Source organism: Alligator sinensis, unplaced genomic scaffold (assembly GCF_000455745.1).
Source record: "Alligator sinensis unplaced genomic scaffold, ASM45574v1 scaffold211_1, whole genome shotgun sequence".
In the NCBI taxonomy this organism is placed as follows: Eukaryota; Metazoa; Chordata; order Crocodylia; family Alligatoridae; genus Alligator; species Alligator sinensis.
The window spans coordinates 2,609,176-2,627,361 of record NW_005842024.1 but is presented as its reverse complement, the minus strand read 5'-3'; the positions used below and the strand labels follow the sequence as shown (position 1 = coordinate 2,627,361).

General features: G+C 41.1%; 1 protein-coding gene across 4 annotated transcripts in view; it reads left to right on the top strand.

Annotated features, from left to right (window-relative positions):
• GALNT7 (polypeptide N-acetylgalactosaminyltransferase 7) overlaps positions 1–18,186 on the top strand; it is a 102,972-nt gene that overhangs the window by 12,381 nt on the left and 72,405 nt on the right. Inside the window, exon 1 of one of the 4 annotated variants that reach the window (XM_025202412.1) lies at positions 15,284–15,728. The exons of the other annotated variants lie outside the window; for them this stretch is intronic. The gene's annotated coding sequence lies outside the window, so the exon portion shown is untranslated. Of the gene's footprint in view, positions 1–15,283; positions 15,729–18,186 lie in introns of those variants that run through there. 4 annotated transcript variants of the gene reach the window in all.

The window sequence follows — 18,186 nt, the reverse complement described above, 5'->3', positions numbered from 1 at the left end:
GCCGCTGCCTCGCTGACCCCGTCGGGCCAGATGCATGTGCCCTGCTGGCACGGGTCCTGCTCTCGGGGTTCCCTGCGGGCTTCCCCCGCCTCCTCCCTTGCCCCGCTTCCGGGGCCGCCTTTTATCTCTGCCGGGCGGCGTCTCCCGCCGGCGTCGCCCGGCCCCAGCTGGATATAAGCACGGCTTACAAACCGCGCTGGCGGTCTCCCCGCGCACGTGTCCCTGCTTGCTCCGGCCTCTGTGTGGAGTAAGTAGGTGGTCACTTCCCCCCTTGTCCGGCCCTGGGGTACCCTTCTAACCCCGGTGTCCCTGGGACAGTAGTACAAAACTAAGCTCCTGTATAAACAAATAAGTAGACACATTGGGTTAAACTTTCTGAAATCTTAACAGATGTGCTCAGGTGCCATGATGTTAGGAATCCAGTGGGGGAGAAAGAGGGGTCAGGTTTGAAAATGCTATATATCTTAATAACTTACTGAATTGCTTTATGTGATGACAAGTTGAATCCTGATTTTGAAAAGCCCTTTGTTCATGTGGGTTTAAATGAGTTCCTTTGGGCCATCTTCTTGCAGTATAAATCATAGCAGAAACTCTAATTTTCTCTTAAGTAAGGAGTAGCTCAGGAGAAAGGGTAAATGTGCTTGTGAGAATAAGATGATTAAAGCTGGCATCGTCATTTGAATGAAGGCAGGTATTAACTTCAGTAAATTGGTAGGTCTGACAGGTGGAGTGGAGCCAAACTGGGAAGGGATCTGAGGGTAAGGACAAGAAGTTCATGTGATATAGAAGAGTGGAAACTAATGGAAGAAATGGTAGGGGGAAAGTGGGTGGTATGAGCGATGAGCTAGCAAAGTAGCAACAGCATTTTGAATGGACTCAAATATATAGTGTAGTTGCTAGCAGTGAGACCACAGAGGAGGAAATAATCTCGTCTTGAGCATGTTTTGGTAGGCGAAATGGCAGACAACACATACATTGAATTCAGAATTTTCTCAGCCTTTAACATTGGATATCTTGGCAGAAAGTAAATTTGTGTTTTGAAGTTCAGTTGGTCTCATTAAAATTGTATAATAGTCTTAAGGGTTACCATCTGGGTTTTCCCAGATGTGTCCTCTTTTTGGATCCCCCGATCTCCGTCCTGGCAGTTTTTTTAAATGTGAACCAGTGTCTGGGATTTTGCTGTGCTCCACTGCTGGGAGGGGAGGAAGCGGGGGGGGGCGTGTGTTTGCGCGCACATGCATGTGGCCAACATGCAGCCAGGAAGGGTGGTGGGAACAACCTCACCAGCTGCATGTAGGTAAGTCTATGGGGAGAGGGGTTGGAGGGCCAGGGCTTGGGAACTGTCAGGGCTGGGGTGGCAAGGGTGTGTGGAGGGGATGGGTGTGTGAGGGGGGCCGATGCCTGGCAGTGCTGGGAGGAAGCTGTCTTGGTACTGGGCTGTTGCAGAGCAGGGTGGGCAGGGTAGAGGTGCTTGCCCCTCCAGTGGGGAAAGGGGGCACAGGGGTCATGTAGGGGCAGCTGGAAGCTCTGTGGCTGGGTTGGAGGCACCGAGGCCAACGTTTGTGCTCGCAGGCATGGGGCAGCCAGGAGACCCTTCCCCGGGGGGATAGGGGGGCTGTGGGTAGGCCACCTGGTGCAGTGTAGGAGCCCCACCCCAGGGCAGGGGGTGCCACAGGCCTCCCCTCCTCCTCACTCCAGCCTACACTTCTGCCACACATGAATCAGAGTCACTGTGCTCTGGGCTGGGGGCAGCTAGGAGCCCTCTTCAGCAGTGCTGGGGGGAGCAGGGGGCTGTGGGTTGGGAGGGAGGGGAACGGGCAGGGCTGTGGGGGCTGTGGGTTGGGAGTGAAGAGTACCAGCAGGGAGTGGGGAGTAGGGGACTGTGGGTTGTGAATGAGGGGCACTGGCAGGGTCTGGGATCTGCAGGTCAGGAGTGAGGATCAGCACCAGGGGTGGAGGGCTGTGGGTTGGGACTGAGGGGCACCAGTAAGGCCAGGGGTCTGCAGTTCTGGAGTGAGGGCCAGCAGGAGGGATGGGGGGCTACAGGTTGGGAGTGAGTGGTGCTGCCAGAGCCAGGGGGCTGTGGGTTGGGAGTGAGGTGTCCCCCCCAACAGGTATCTTCTTTTTTGGAACTGGAAATATGGTAACCCTAACTAGGCTAGTTATAAAAATGCAGGTATGTTTGATAAGTTGTCTGTCTAAAGGACATTTTTAAGGTGTCTTAACATACAATAGTAGTAGTTGGGTCTAGGATGTGTAATTACAGTGTTCTTGTGAATTTTTGAATTGCAGACTTAATTATGGATAACATTTTTTAGTTTGGGAAGAATATGTGTACAAAATTAAACAACATGTATGATTTTTCCTGGGTGTGTTCTTATCTGTATTATCCTATTTTTGTAACTTTTCAAAATGTAGAGGTTAACACTACAGAATTCTTATAGAATCAGTCAAAATAGCTTTTAATAAGTATGATTATTGTTTGTTTTTATTTCTAAAGTAGTATTGTCAACTTGAAGTTGAATCAGTTGAAAGTAACTTAAAATAGTTTCCAATGGTATAGTATGCTGGTCAGTCCCTCTGCCAGTCTTTTGTAGCTTTAAATCACATTTTCTGTTTAATGCCAACATTTGAACAAATTTTTAGGCACTCCCCTGCTGACACTTTGTACCTGATTTTTCAAGGAGCTGGGAACCTGGAGCTTCTAGTCACAGATTAAAGAAGAAGAAACATCTTTTCACTCGGTTATAATTGATAATACTTTGTGGGTGTCCATTTCTTAAGGTTTCCTCTGCATAATTACCTGAGGCCTGATGCAGTACAATGAGGGATGTTTCAGACTGTTTGGCACTGAATTAATTGGAAATTAGCTGGCTCTGTCTTCTTAGAGTTCTGTACATAAGGTTAAGATTTGGCCTGAATGCAGCTTGTTTAGGATCAGGATTTAGGCACACACTGGACGTGGCGTGTGGGACAAGGCAGGCGCATGCAGTGCATGGGACCAGTGTGGGGGCACGCGGTGCATGAGGCAGGTACACACATCATGGGGCTGGGGTGAGATTGTACGATTGTAGTACCTGTGCCAGAGCTGCCCTGCTGCCTTCTGGTTCTAGCATGCAGGACTGGTCTATGGACCTGTTTTGGCCTATGGACTGGTTCTACACCATTCATCTAGCCTGTGGGCTGGCCCCATGCTATTCATTTGGCCAACAGGGCCTGATGAGTTTGACACCCCTGATGTATGGAACACTTAATGACTGTACAGGAAGAAGTTTGCTTTGCCTGAAACACTGCCAAATGTAGGAAACTTGTGGATACTTCTCTGAAAAGATCAGCCCATCGTTAAGGCAAAGTAAAAAATAGCAAATACAATCCCTAACATTCTTAAGAAAGGAAGTGAGAACAAAAGTCTGTGGCTAGTTTGTATAAATCAGTGTTATGCCCATGCCTTGAATAGTGATTGCAGTTCTAGTCCTCCCCTCAACTTGAAAAGGATATAGTAAAACTAGAAAAGGAACAGAGAAGATAAGAAGAAAGAGCGGAGTCATGGTTCCTTGTAAGGGGAGAGCAAATAGGCTAGGATTTTTCAGAGAAAAGATGACTGAGGAGGAATATGATAGAGGTCTATAAAATAATGAATGGTATGGGTAAAGTAAATAGGGTTATGCTTTTTACCATTTCTCACAGTACGAGAACTAGGGGACATGCAATGAAAGTATTAGGAAGCAAATTTTAAATAAAAGGAAGTTGTTTTTTTTTCACGGTGTATAAGTAACTTGTGGAATGCATTGCCACAAAATGTTGCACAAGATGTTGCAGGGGCTAATAATTAACCAGGTTCAAAAGAAGGTTAGACAAAATTTACATGAGTAGGGCTACAGCCTCCAAATAAAGGTTTCCAAGGCTAGCAGCTGTTAGGGAAGGAGGGCAAGAAAAGGATTAGTCTAGGTGGGTCCCAGACTAATTCTCTTCTTAACATCCACTCTGTTGCTGTGAGATACAGGATACTGGGCTAGTTGGACCTTTGAGTCTGACCCACTGTTACAGGGGTGGCCAGTCTGTGGTATGGGCAGCTTGTGTGGAATGTGGCAGATTGGGGAGGGACCAGGGGACACAGTGACAGATAGGACAGAGAGCACAAAGCAGAGCAGCACATCAGGCAAGGAACACAGGGCAGGGAGAAGAAAGCAAAGCAGTAGATTTGGCATTGGAAGGGGATCAGAGTGGCAATTAGGGAGGGTGTTGGATTTACCTATGGCACACTTGCCAAAAAGGTTAGTCTCCACTGCAGTATGGCATCTCTTATGTTCTTAGTAATTTCAAGAGTTGTTGGTGGCAAAAAGTAGATAAGACATTTTCCATTGTAAGCATGGGATTGTTTTTCTTTTCTTGAATTTATGTGTCCCTCTAAATTGCCTTTGGAAAAAGCATTGAAAGATCCTCATGCCTATTTCAACTGTTTCTATACAAGGGTTTTAAAAAAATCTCAGATTTTTGGCAAATAAGAAAAGACTATAATTCCATGTTCTCAATTTATGTTTCAGAATAAATAAACACAAAGTAATTTTATAAAAATGTAACAACAATGACTGAAATATTGTTGCTCTACACTTGCATATTTTGCTGTGGTAAAGGGTTTTTTAATAAACTAAAATGATGTTGCTAAGGTTGAAAAACCCAAACATTTGAGAGAAAATTTTGCAACACAATATGTTGGGTTTTTTAATGTAAAAGTTAACAGTGCTATATTTTTCATCTTTATAAGTTAATACAAGCAGTGAAACAAATAGAATGTAAAATGGTAATCTCAGAGCTGCTATCACTAACTTCTCATAATCTTATGAGTAAATGGAACCTTTTCTTCCTCAGTATAGAGATTCTTCAAAACTATGTAAATGTTCATAAACTTTAAATGTGTATGGTACACTAGCTTGTTGTGTAGGTTTTAATATTATGCACAGAATAACTGAAAAAGTCTGAGAAAATGGAAAAGAGCAACCCATAATTGAGAGCAGAGTAACTGAAAATGTGCAAGTCTTTAAAAATTTGATATTGATTTCCAGGAGTCCCCATTGTTGTAGAAGAAGTGCTAGATTGTTCAAGGAATGAGCACTAGTAGGAATAGTATATGATGAATGATGGCCCTCTTAGTTGGTTTTAAAATACAACTCCACAAGTAAACGTGTAGGGCGCCTATACGCATACAGCGAGGCTGCTCCGATGTGCTGCTCTGATGTGATGTAAGATTTATCGAGTCTGTTGGACCATGGTAATTACCATGGTCCGGAAGACTGCAGCATCCCTGTGCTGAAAAATGGTGGTGAGGGTGCTTTAATTAAAGCTTGTTTGAGCTTTAGCTGAAGTGCCCCCGCCACCATTTTTTCAGCGCAGGGACACTGATACATGTGACGCTCTGGGCACTTTTATTAGAGTGGCTCTTGGAGCCACTCTAATTAAAGCCTCCTCCCCCACGTGTGTAAGCACCCGTAGTGCACTAGTGCCACACTGAGCAAGGATACAGTACATGGAACTGCAGAATTCACATCCAGTACAGTCATTGCAGCAGGTTTGTTGGGCTGTCATTTAAAAATAATGGTTAATCAGGACTGTTTAGTGACCAGACAATAGGATACTTAATTTTCAGTTAATGGGAGACTTCACTTAAAGTGAAATTTAGGTCAGTGACCATTATGATATGTGATGATGGTTTAAAACTCCTATTTAAAAAAAAAGAGTGAATTCTTACTTTAAAAAGAAGTGAATTGAGAGATTTGGGCTGTCCAAAGGTTCTGTAGTTCTGATTTCTGTTGTTATTACACTATTTTACAGAAGGTCAAGTGTGTTAACTTCATTTTCTTTTGGTTCATATTGGCCTTAGAGGAAGGATGTTGTTGCAGAACCTGTCTGTCTTGCCACAACCCTGGCAGTATATAACCTCTGTATTGTGGGACTGACCCACCCCAGAAACTCTGAATTTACACTGAGTCACAAACTGCTTGAGCTGAGCTGGCATTTCCTAATGAAAAATGACAGTGTCTTTGTCCTATTTGATCAAATTCTGAATCAGCAAGGGGAGACAAACTGGCTTTACTTGGCAGTCTTGCACCATTACATTAATAGCTCTGGCCTATAACATAGAGAGGGATGTATGTTTTCTTAGAAAAGTAAGTTGCGTGATCTGAAGAAAAGCTGAATCCAACAGTTATTTTAATCATTAGATTTTGTTCACTATTATGTAAAACGGGCATCTGCTGCAAGCAATTGATTTAAAAATGTAAATGCTTATCTTAAGGGGTTTTACCTTCTTTAGTTTTCTGTAATCCTAGTTTAGGAAAGGTAACTAAATAGAAGAAAGCTTTCACATTATTTCTTTTATGTATAATTTAACTTAAAAAGTGGGGAAGGAAAGAATAGGGTTGTTATATTTAGAACCTATTTGGACTAGTGACCTCTCTTTTTCCAGTGTTTCCTCTGGCCACACAGCCACATTAGATTATTTCTTAATTGAAAAGTAAGCCATTACCAGCATCATCAAATGAGAACAACAAGCTTCTCAAGGTCTTTTCTACCTGCCTGGACTAAAGGTTTGTTTCCCTTATGGTTTTTATTCCCTCTACTCCTTTGACTAACATCAGTTTTTCTAAAAGATTTTAAGCCAATGCTTGCTAATTCAGAAGCCCCAAAGTGAACATTTTTCAAGATGCTGTTGTTTTCCTTATTTACGCATTAGCAAAAAAAAATTCCAGAATGCTGGAATAAGATTGTTTTTAAAAGTACAGCCATGGGGCTGGTGACTAGTGTGAATGCTCTCTCCTCATTTCAGATAAACTCCCAGAATTCTCCTATGTAAGATGGATAGCCTATTTTTTTTCTTTTATATGTACTAACTTACTTCCACTTGGGATTCAACAAGTGCCGAATGGTCTCTTGAATATTCATTGATGAGTAGATCTGATTTTGCTGAGCCTTAAGTAAAATTATACTGACAGAAAAAAGAGTTCTTATTTTTTTCTGGATTTATGAGTCACTCTACAAGTAGGTTTGTGTCTTTATGGGATGCCTACTTTTATGGCATTGATATACAGTTGCCAGATAATCCAGTACTTTGTGGGTGAATGTATGCAGGGTAATAGTGTTGACCTTATCTTGCTACATGAAGATAAAAAACATTACCTCTTTTAATTTCAACAATAAGATAGACAATCCACATTAGCTGCCTTGGTATAACATCTTAGCTTTTTTGACAGTGAAGAGCATAGTCTAAGAAAAATGGTCCTACTCTCCAAGGGGTAGTGCCTGGGATAGGAGCCAAGATCTCTCACTTTTATGGCAGAGGGAATGGATGGTGCTTTTACCTAGCTGCTATGTCTGATCCCTTTTTGGTTTTCCAGCCTTTGTTGCTTGTGGCTGATAGGAATTTGATACCATTTTGAAGCCCCTTTGCTCCTTGCTTCATACATACCAATCTGGTTGCCAAAGAAAAAAGAGTTAATTGTTCCTGACAGTACAGAACTACAGTACTTTTGGCTGCCACAAGGCTAGTCTGTATTTAAGGTATCTTTCCTGCATCCTCTCTTCTTGAGTCCTTCATTCTAGTCAGTACCAATGATCTTGTCTTGAGAAGGGGCTTGGACTGCATGACCTCCTGGGGTCCCTTCTAGCTCTGCTGTTCTACCGGTCTGTGAATTGCCTCTACCATTGCTCCTGACTTCACTGATGTGCAGCAGAGTGAAACTAACTTAATTTTTTGTTTGTTTCACTTTTAAGTCCATTGGATTTTGAATAGCAATGGTTATCTCTGGTGCCTGAAAAAGCCATGAACATCAGCAAAGTAACGAAAGTTGTTAGAAGGCTTTCCGAGGAAACCAGTGCATTAGTTTACATCCTATTCAAATACTCTGATCATAATTCTTAATGAAAATAAACTGTAAATTGTAAAGGTCAGGTAAAGCTTCTAGTGTAGAGCATGTTGTAAAATCTTCTTTCTAATTAAAAATACTAATACTTAGAAAACTTCTGATTGAACTGAAGTCTGGTTTTACAAGACCAGAAATATTTATTGCCACAAAAAAGGCTGAAGAATCTAATTTAGGCATGCAGGTAACATTCTTTCAAAGGAACCTGAACAATTTGGCTTTCACATTTAAAACCACGTGGTAGAGCTTTCTGGGCTTGTCTTAACCTGTTGTACAAAATATCCCAAATGACCCTTATCTGGGAGCCTGAGAACTGTTGTTACACCTCTAGCTGTAACACAAAGTATAGGAAAAGTCTGTTTTGTTTCCTGATTTCTTGATTTTTTTGAAGGTTTGAGATGTTTAACTATATATGTGAAATAAACCAGTAGTATCTCTTAAGTGAGTTTTTAAAACATTAGGAATCTAATTTTACTTTGAAATGCTAATTGCAAAGAGAAAACTACTGGGAATAATGATTTAAAAAGGCTCTAAAAGATTCAGGGAAGGTGGTGTAATAGAATCATACTGAATTTTCTCTTAATTCTGTTAATGAAAGAATAACACAGAAGATATGACTGAGATGGTTTACTTTACAGAAAAAAGAGATATTGTTTAAGTGTTTTATTTTTGGAATATGTCCTACTACGCTTCTTTATAAATTTTTCTTTAGGCAAGATTTGAGAATAAACATTTCAGTTCTGTATGCATGTGCCACATATACCACACATGTGGTAGGTGGCAAAATCTTTATGATAAGATGCACGTATTGCATACATTTGACTGCTTGACTTGCTCTGTGCCTGCTATTCCATTTTCCATGGATTTACAGGTTTTCCTCGACTTATGCGGGTTCGATTTATGCGAATTCGCTCTTATGCGATGATCCTTTTTATACCTGAAATTCATCATACACGAGGTAAATTCACTGTTATGCGATTGGCATAGGTGCACTCCCCCCTCCCCCAAGCAGGTAAGTCTGTGAGGGCCATGAGTGGAGGGGAGAGGGGTAAGGGAAGGGGAAAGGGCTGTGGGGCTGGGGCCCCACTCACCGCAGCCCCTGCTGCAGCTACTTCAGGATCGGCCGATGCCAGTGGCTCTGCACCATGCCCCGAACCCCCCCAGGGCTCCGCTTCCCCCAGGGCACCATGCCCCGAACCCCCCAGCACCGCATAGTTCAGCGGCGGCAAGCAGGTGATGTCCACCACTCCCAGGGCTGAAGCAGGGGCAGGCAGCTGCCTGCAGCAGGACAAGAGCAGGCTGCAGCCGGCAACCACTGCAGGCTGGAGCCGGTGGTGGCATCAGGCTTCCCGGAACTTGGGTTGGGCTGCTGTGATGGGAGGGGGACTGCTGCCACCCCAAAATTTGCCATAGCCACCCGCAACCTGCCCTCCCAGCCCTGCTGCTGAGTGCTGGGAAGAGCCTGGTGCCACTGCTGGCCCCAGCCTGCTCTCGTCCCGCTGCAGGATGCTGCCCCCCTCTGCTGCAGCCTTGGGAGCGGCAGACTTTGCCTGCTTGCAGCTGCTGGGCTACATCGCACCAGGGGGTTCAGGGCATGGTGCAGCCTAGTGGCTGCAAGCAGCTGGTGTCGGCTGCTCCCAGGGCTGCTGCAGCAGGGGCCGCGGTGAGTAGGAGAAGCAGAGGAGTGGGGTGAGTGAGGAGGAGTGAGGCTGCCACCCACCCCGAGCACCATGAAAAGCCCGGTGCCGTCCCTGCTACAGCCCCGGGAGCGGCAGACACTGCTTGCTTGTAGCCACTGGGCTGCACCGTGCCCCTCCCCCTGCCGCTTCCCTAGCCCCAGCCTCACTTGTTCCCTCCCTCACCACTGTGGGAACACATCCCTATCTGTTTATTGTAAACTGGATTCGCTTTATGCGAATTTGATTTATCTGCTGTTCCCTGGGAACGCATCTACCGCATAAATTAAGGGAACCTGTACTCTAATATTCCAAACTTCTGAACAGTTCAAACAGCTGTTGTATTTTTTATTGTTCTGCTACAATTTTTTTCTTATTTTTCCCTAATGTGGAAAATTTATCTTCCTGAGAAGGTATTGAAAATACAAAAGATGGGAAAGTATGTTAGTTTGGGGGAAAACTGAGGCCTGGCAAGTGATTAGTTGGACTGTCCCAGGGAACATTCTGCGATAGATTTTGAGGTGTGTGGCATGCTACCCAAGAGCCATGGTTTCTTACCCCCCTGTCCTCAGGGCCTTTTCTCTCTATGCCAGTATGGTTGTGTGAGCCATAGTCTCAAAGTGTAAAAACCAAGAAAGAAAAGCCATTACCCCTTTATCTCTATTTCATTGACTTCAATCTCAGGCTTTTCTCTAACTATCTGCTATCCTAGAACAGCAAGATATTCTAGAATTCATGACCCAGTTCACAAAGCTGGAGAAGATCCTTCTGCCAGTATACTCCTCCTCCTCCCTGTTTAAGTGATCATTTTTCTGGGCACCCTGCAGGTGAATGATTTCAAGGAATTTCAGGATCTGATAAAGGTTGCTGGCTCCAAGAATTCAAATCCCTATGGAGGAGCCTACACATTTGATGGACAATATGCAGTTAGTATCAGTGAGAAAATGGCTTTATCCTAAAGAAGGCTATTATAAACCGAGCAAGAATGTATAACTTACTCCAGGCATAGCTGCCCCCATCTTGTATAAACTGGACAAAAATAGGAGGTCAGTGTTTCTTATTAGTAAAATATTTGGGTAAAATATTTCTATACCTCATCAACCCTGACCTTCCTGATATTGGGGACAGTAGATAAGAAAACCCTGCAACTTAAGAACATTCCAGAAGAAAAACAAAACCCAGCCAAGCAAGGAGCCTAAAAGACTACACTATTGGGAAGAAAATGTTATTCTTTGCAATCTTTCAGGTTGAGATGGAAGATTTTAAGTCATTGTGGCAAGGTATGGCATCCAAGTGTGAGAGGCTTCATTCACAGAGAATCTGATTTCCAGTCCAGAAAAGGTTTGCTTTACTAGTTTCGGACAGCCAGGTGATGGGAAGAACCAGGGGCTTTGGACCTGGCACTAACAAAGTGCACCTAGGTCATTATTTCCCTATGAGAGTCAGATGGTATTTTCTGTCCTCAAGATTTTTGTAGGATTGGACCAAGTTACTTCCAAGATTTGACCCTACAGTGGAACCACAGTCTACCTCTTGCAGCTCATATGGAAGCACTCTGGGCCACTGGCATCATTCTATTTATTACAGCATTAGCATGTAATGAAGAGGGCCTTTCTGATTACTGTCAGCCCAGTGAGAAGGCAGGTTCCCCCATAGATCCTACCTATCCTCCCAGATAAGGTATTCCTAGTTGGTGTCATAAGTGGTCACCAGGTTCCACTTAAATCAACAAATCTATGTTTGAATTTTCTTCTCAAAGGCTCGTTTGTACAAGATGGAGGCTATCATTTACACTCTGGAATCTTGACTTTCTATCTAAAGTGAGATGACCTGAATGGTTTAATCCTTTGATCCCCCTTCTCCCCCCATAAAATAGGTTTCATTTTTCTTGTACATGTATACCTATTGTAATTAAGATGATTGGCTTTTCTGACTGTGTGAATAAAAAATATTGCAGAATATTATTTTAAACTATGTATGTGGTATCCACATAACTCAGGATGATGTAGTAGAGTATGGCTTTGCAGCTTTTAAAAGAGTACTTCTTTGAGAATATCATTTCATATGTATGTCTTAGCAATTTACGATTGTCCTCAGCCAACAAAAAAGTTGTGCCAGTAAAACCAGTATGTGCTACTACACCATCATCTAATTATAAAACAGTTGGAGGATGAATAGTTTTAAAGCCTTGTGAAACGTTTTGGGTTTTGGGGGTTTTTTTTGCTTATTCTTACTGGGAATTTAAGAAGTTGATAGGTTTTTGTTGATTTGTTTTTTTTACCTTATCAATAACTGATCCTCAGTTCTCGTGCCCTGAAGTTTAACTAGATACTAAATTAGAAGATTCTCAGCTTGCAGTAAGGAAAAACTAATGGTACCAGCTCTTTTGTTTTTATACTCCCTTGGAAAATCTTTCTCTTAGCCTGGAGGTTGATAAGCAACATTTTACTTCTTACTTTAAACCTGTTCTGTTTTTTATCGGATATTTAGAAACTTAAATTCTGCAATTCAAGCTTACGTTCAAGGATACTAATGAGACATAGTTTACAGCATGAATACTGCACTCCAGAGATCCAGAGATAGGCTTGACTAATTAGTACAGCAGCAAAGGGAAAATGACTTGATGGGCTTTGAAAGACTGTGGATAATCATAAGAATTTAACTTTTCCTGGCAACTTGTCCATATACAAAGTTGTATTTGTGACAATAGTAATTTTTAAGAGTGGCTCCCAACTGTGAATAGTCATAAAAAATGACAGAGCTGTCTTTTTTTAACAATTTGGACTTATTTTTCTGAGTGTTATTGTACTTTTTGTATTACAGAAAATATAATAGCACACAAAATACATGCCAGATTATTGTGTAAATATTATGGAGTGAGTGTGGCACATCTAAATAACAGGAGTAATCTGCCTTTTTCTTTCATCTCTGCTCCTTGGCCCCAGAAATACAGTGAAAATGAAAAATATGTGAAAAGAGTGGTCCTGTGGGCCCTTAAACTGCTGGGTATTTCCTCCCCTTTTATTCTGTATCTCCCTGCCATGCCAAATATGAAAGTGAAAGGTTTTGGTCCTGTATTACAGGGATCCAGGGTATCGATTTTAATGAGGTTGCTAAAGCTTTTGTAGTTCTAGAACCAAATAGACTTAAAACTGAACTAGTTGAAACTAAATGTTTTGTGTTCTTAAAAATATAAGCAATTGAAATTGATAAAGTATCTTCTATAACAAAACCCTTCATCGTTATACTGAATGTTGTTCAAGTGATTAATCTTTTACAGTGATATTTAAATCACAGTTCCCTAGCCAAAAGTGGCCTTTCAATATTACCTTTGGCTGTTTGCAGAAAATGTTATCAAAGTATTGCTGTCCCTGTCCTCTTTTTATGTTTATTACTGTATTGGATACAGTTTTTGCAGTTATTTAAAAGTAGCAATATTCTTTTTATTCTTGTTTACTAAACTTATACACTTGCATTAAAATACTATTCCTTGTTGGACTATGTACATATTACCGTATTTACTTTCATACAAGATGACCCTGAATAGAAAACAACCCCCCCCCCCAATAATTAGATACTATATATAGAAAATTTATAAATTTGTTATAATTTTCCAGGTATAGAATTTAATTATTGGAGGTTGGCCTTGAATTTATTCTCTTCCCACTGCTACAGCAGGGAAAATAAATCTGGAGGTTGGTCCCCTTGCCCTCTGCTCCCCTCAAATTCTTCCCCCTACCTCTGCTTACTGTCAGATCTTGATCTCCCTGAGCACATGAAAGTGAGGAGCAAATTTGAAAACACTGACTACGAAATAAATATTGGGTGGGCAGGCACCACTGCTACTCTGGAGCTAGGTGGGCAGATACATGGTCGCCCTATCTAAGATGGCATGTCCGAGGTCCCTACATGTCTTGTCTCTGCACAGCGGCAGTGGTGCCTACTTACTTACCTGCCTGTCTGATGCACCATGCCACCCGTCAGACTCCGGCCTGGGACTTTTGACCAACTGGCTGGGACTGGCCTACAGAATCCAAGACTGTCCCAGTCAAACTGGGACGTATGGTCACCCTGTACTATCTTGTCCTCATGGTAAGTTCCCATCAGTATGTTTGACCTGTATGGGCCATATTTTCTATAGTCACGCTTGGTGTTGCCTGCATTTAATCAACTTCATAGTTGTTTCTATTACTGAGAATGTGCTGCTTTTGGTAGTAGTTTACTAATAGGCAGCGTATTTAATGAGATTCCCTTGAATGTGAATGTAAAACGAGGGACTTTTTTCCCCGTGCTGATTGGAGGAAAGAGCCTCCTCTTATATTTGAGTAAATTGGTCCTGTATTAGGTACAGGTATTAGGTTAACAATATAGTAACTTGGTCCTGTATTAGGTTTGTTTTTTTCTCCTCTTGCACGATAGTAAACTTATACAATATAGTTCAGCTAGCAGTGTATATTGTGAAGGTGTTTGCTTAACTCTGGCTGCATGTTTGACTTCTCAGTCAAGACTGAGTATCACTAATTGATATTGTACATATTTCACAATTCAAAAAGTGTTGTGGAATGCAAAAATGATCAGTTGAAGTATATTAATGTTTTGTAACCTTTATAGTTTGTGCATTCAGACTAATAGCCATATTGATGTAAAAAATCACTCTACCAATTTTACATATCAACATATCTCTGAGCTGTGACATACTTTTCATACAAATATTGACAGTTCATAAGTCTATAGTCTAGGTCCAAGGCAAGTTTTATAAAATTTGTAACAAGAATTTAATATGTCAATTTTGCATGTATGACTAAATGTTAAGGGATATTATACTTTATCTGTCAAGACTAATGTTCTGCTTACATAGTAAGTAAAGTGCAAGTTATAGTGATTGGGCAGTCATGGCTGTGTTTAAGTTGTGGTATTGGTGGGATGAGTAACTAATTTTTTTTTTTTTTCAGTGAATAGTGCATGAGTCAGTTCTTGAATTTTCTTTCATATTGTGTGGGGGGCTTGAAATGAGAAGGGCAGGAAAACCAATGCCAGTTTTATTCAATATATTTTTCCTCCTGTTGGCTCCACTGAAAAGGCAGTAGGGGAGGAATATCAATAAGCTGTAGAAGCATCAGATGCAAATATTAGGGGTAAGGAAAGCTGCTTTCTGCTAGCCAGCAGGCATATGAACTTTTTAAAGAATCTGGCTACGTCTTCTCCAAAACCAGTTTCTTTTGGTATTTGAGAGTGTAGTCATGTCATGTTAAATGCTGTGAAGGCTGTACTGAAGTAAAAGGATTTGCTGCCTAACTCAGACAAATTTCCATAATTTTTTTGGCAGGTTTTCTTAAGATTGGGATGTGTGATCAGCAACACACTGGTAAAATGTTGATTTTTGGGTATCTGACACTTGTCACTTTGTTTTGCATAAAAGTAAAGTTGTTTTGTTCATTCTTATTTTCAGTATCATGCTGTTGTCATATAAATGCCAGAGCTTTCAAAGAATCTTTTATTTGCTCTTGACAGGGTTGATTGGCCAAGTCAATATTATTGCTATTATTAATCTCTAGAAATAAGGTGATATGAATTCTGCTAGAAAAAGCTTGCAAATTCTTTGTTTTTACTAGCTAGTATAAAAATCTCTGCAATGAGTGTAGCATTGTGAAAATGTGTGCACATACATGTGTGTATACATAAACAATTTATTTTTCCAATTTATTTTTCCAATTTTTAACCATATTTTGTGATTTATTTATTTTTGTTAGCTAATTTTATATCTGGCTTTGCTTTGCTGCTTTTATTTAAATATACAGTATACTAATTTGCATTGTTATTGCTCCCTACTTAACTTCCCTGGTACTCCTTTCTATTTCTACTAGCTGCTTATTTGTGATCTAAATTAATAACTTTTTAAAATTCTGTTTTCTTAGCTTTTTCTCTTAAAGGAATTGACTATTGTAGACCTTCACTTGTTTTATTAACATTTCCTTTTTAAAATTGTTTTGTACCCATTGGAGTGATTTGAATGTTTCCTCACTACTCTGGATGGCGTATACAGTGAACTCTAAGCGATTGCCCAGTTACAGATTAACCAGCAGGACTACTTAAAAAAACAATCTTTAGTTCTCTCCCTGAACCAAGTACAAAACCGGTATGTTGGTTTTCTTTTTTAGGTTGTTTTTAAGAATGCCGTCTTCCTTTAAAAAAGTAAACAAACTAAACACATATAATAACCTAGATAAAACAGAGCAAAGTTTCATTCATGCATTTGTAGTCTTGGTGTAATTAATACAGGCTTCACTTTTCATAAACGTAGAATACTTGCACCTACATTTACAGTCTAGTGGGAGTTTGAAGTTTAATGCTTATGAAAATCAGGTTTGACAACTCTACATATAGGTTTGGTCCCAAGGTTGTCCTCTGGTTTTAATAATCTTCAAAACCTGTTTCCTTCATATTCCTTATCCTGGAAATGACCTTCTAAAGATAAGAAAGGAAGAAAATGAGAAAAGAAATGCTGTTCCTCAGTACCATATTTCTGCATAGAAGCATGTGTGTAATTGTGCTTTACTTCTGATGTTTTTACTTAGCATTAGAAAATACTATGATGCTTAAACAAAAATGGGTGTCGGACTGTACTAAGAGGTTCATGAACTTTAATAACATTTTTACAAAATTGGAGAGTTAAAATGACAAGTCTCCAAAGGAAAGCCTGTATTCTGAAACAAAACTTAACATAATGCTTTCTTGGTACTTCTGTTTTTGTGTTGGAAAAATGATTTTTCCTCTACGAGTCTGCCACTGCATTCTCTTCTGACCTCTGAAGCTGAGTAAATTATTTCAAGTACTGCTAGAATCTATAAAAACACTGATGTAACTTTGTTGTCTTCATTTCTGTAAGAAGGGGGAAAAAATTAAGCAGCAATATTATGAAAATCTAGACCTTTTAATGTTTGACCTTAACTTTAAGTGAAAAAGCTTAGTTTCTGACCATTTTGTGTATAAGGTTACATACTAGATTAGCCACTACAGAGTTTATTCATGGCAATGTAAAATGAGACATTGCCAGACAAAAAACATAGGCTAATAACTTGTTGTTTACTAACTATAAAAAGCTATAATCTCTAATTGCAAATGTACATAAATTCCAGATATTGCAATAGAATCCAAGAGCTCATTGTGCAGTGTACTCTGCACATATATAAAAATGCTCCTTGCCCTGCAGTAAATCCAAAGTGGCAAGATATGAAGGATGTGGGGAAAGGGACACATCACATGAAATTATATACAATTATATTTTTTTTCACCCTGGAAATTATTTCAAGTGTCCACAATCTTCATCTTTTCATCAAACCATCTTAATTTTTTTATTTTAATTTATTTTCATATAATGGGCTTCATGTCAAAGATGAGTCTGGAGGAGATGGATAGAGAGATCTTTCATTATTTTGAATGCTCCATTTTAAGCAAACAAGTCATTATTCACATGAAGAACTATGAGTTTCAGTGATTTGAGTTCTTAAAGATATTTAAAAATGGTAAACATTATTAGTAAAATTACATGTATTAATACAAACAGTTCTTTCGGTGTTGTTCCAACAATTTGTATTTTCACTCACTTAAACCCGCTGTTATAAATACTGATTCATTTATTCATTGAACTAAGAGAACCCCATGCATCTGTGCGTACTCAGATTACATTTCCCCACCCAATTTAACAACACATTTACAACTCTTTCTCAGATTCCTGCCAAGGGCAGATTATGGATTTACATTGTCTAAACATAGATCAAGTTTAAAGGCTCACAGGGGTGAGCAGTTATTTTGGTTAGAGGGCTGCTTACGAGTTTTGGTGAGCTGTCAGCCACAAGGGTAGCCCTGCCCCTTGCCAGGTGCACCGTCCCCCTGGTCACCATCTTGGGACCTAAAGTCCTATCCTTAACCCCTGATCTTTGCCACTGGAAGAGCCTCCTGTTGCCCCCAGAAGTACTCCTTTCATGAGGGGAGGGTTGCCATGTTAGAATCAGAAAAACAAACCATATACTAAGTCAAACACCTATTATAACACATTTTAATTTTATTACAAAAAATATTTTTGTCATAATTTGTGTTTTTGTAGTGCAGGTGTGGGCAGAAAATGGCTCGCGGGCCAGGTCCGGCCCATGGCACCCCTAAATAATTTAGAAAATTAATATTTATCTGTCTTTGGTTCCCGTCAAAAATGACAGGAACCAGGGGCAGTAGCACCTAGGGGAAGCCTGGTGGGCTCCCACAACAGCAGGGCCCATCCAGCCCCAGCACCCCCCCAGCTGGAAGCCCCAGCAAGGGCTTCTGGCCGGGGACCACATGGCTGCACTGGTGCCGGAAACTCAGGTAAATGGCGGAGGAAGGGCAGGGGAGGACCCTAGGCAGAGAAGGAGCCTGGGGAAAAGCTGCCCCCCACCCGCCCCATGGCCGGCACTCCCTGGTGCAGCTGCTCGCAGCCCATGTGGGGCTATCCTGAGCAGGCAGAGGTAGCCCCACGTGGACTGCGAGCGGCTGCAGCGCAAGGTGCTGGCCACGGGGGGGGCGAGGGGCTGCTTTTTCCCACATTCAGCACCAGCTTGTAA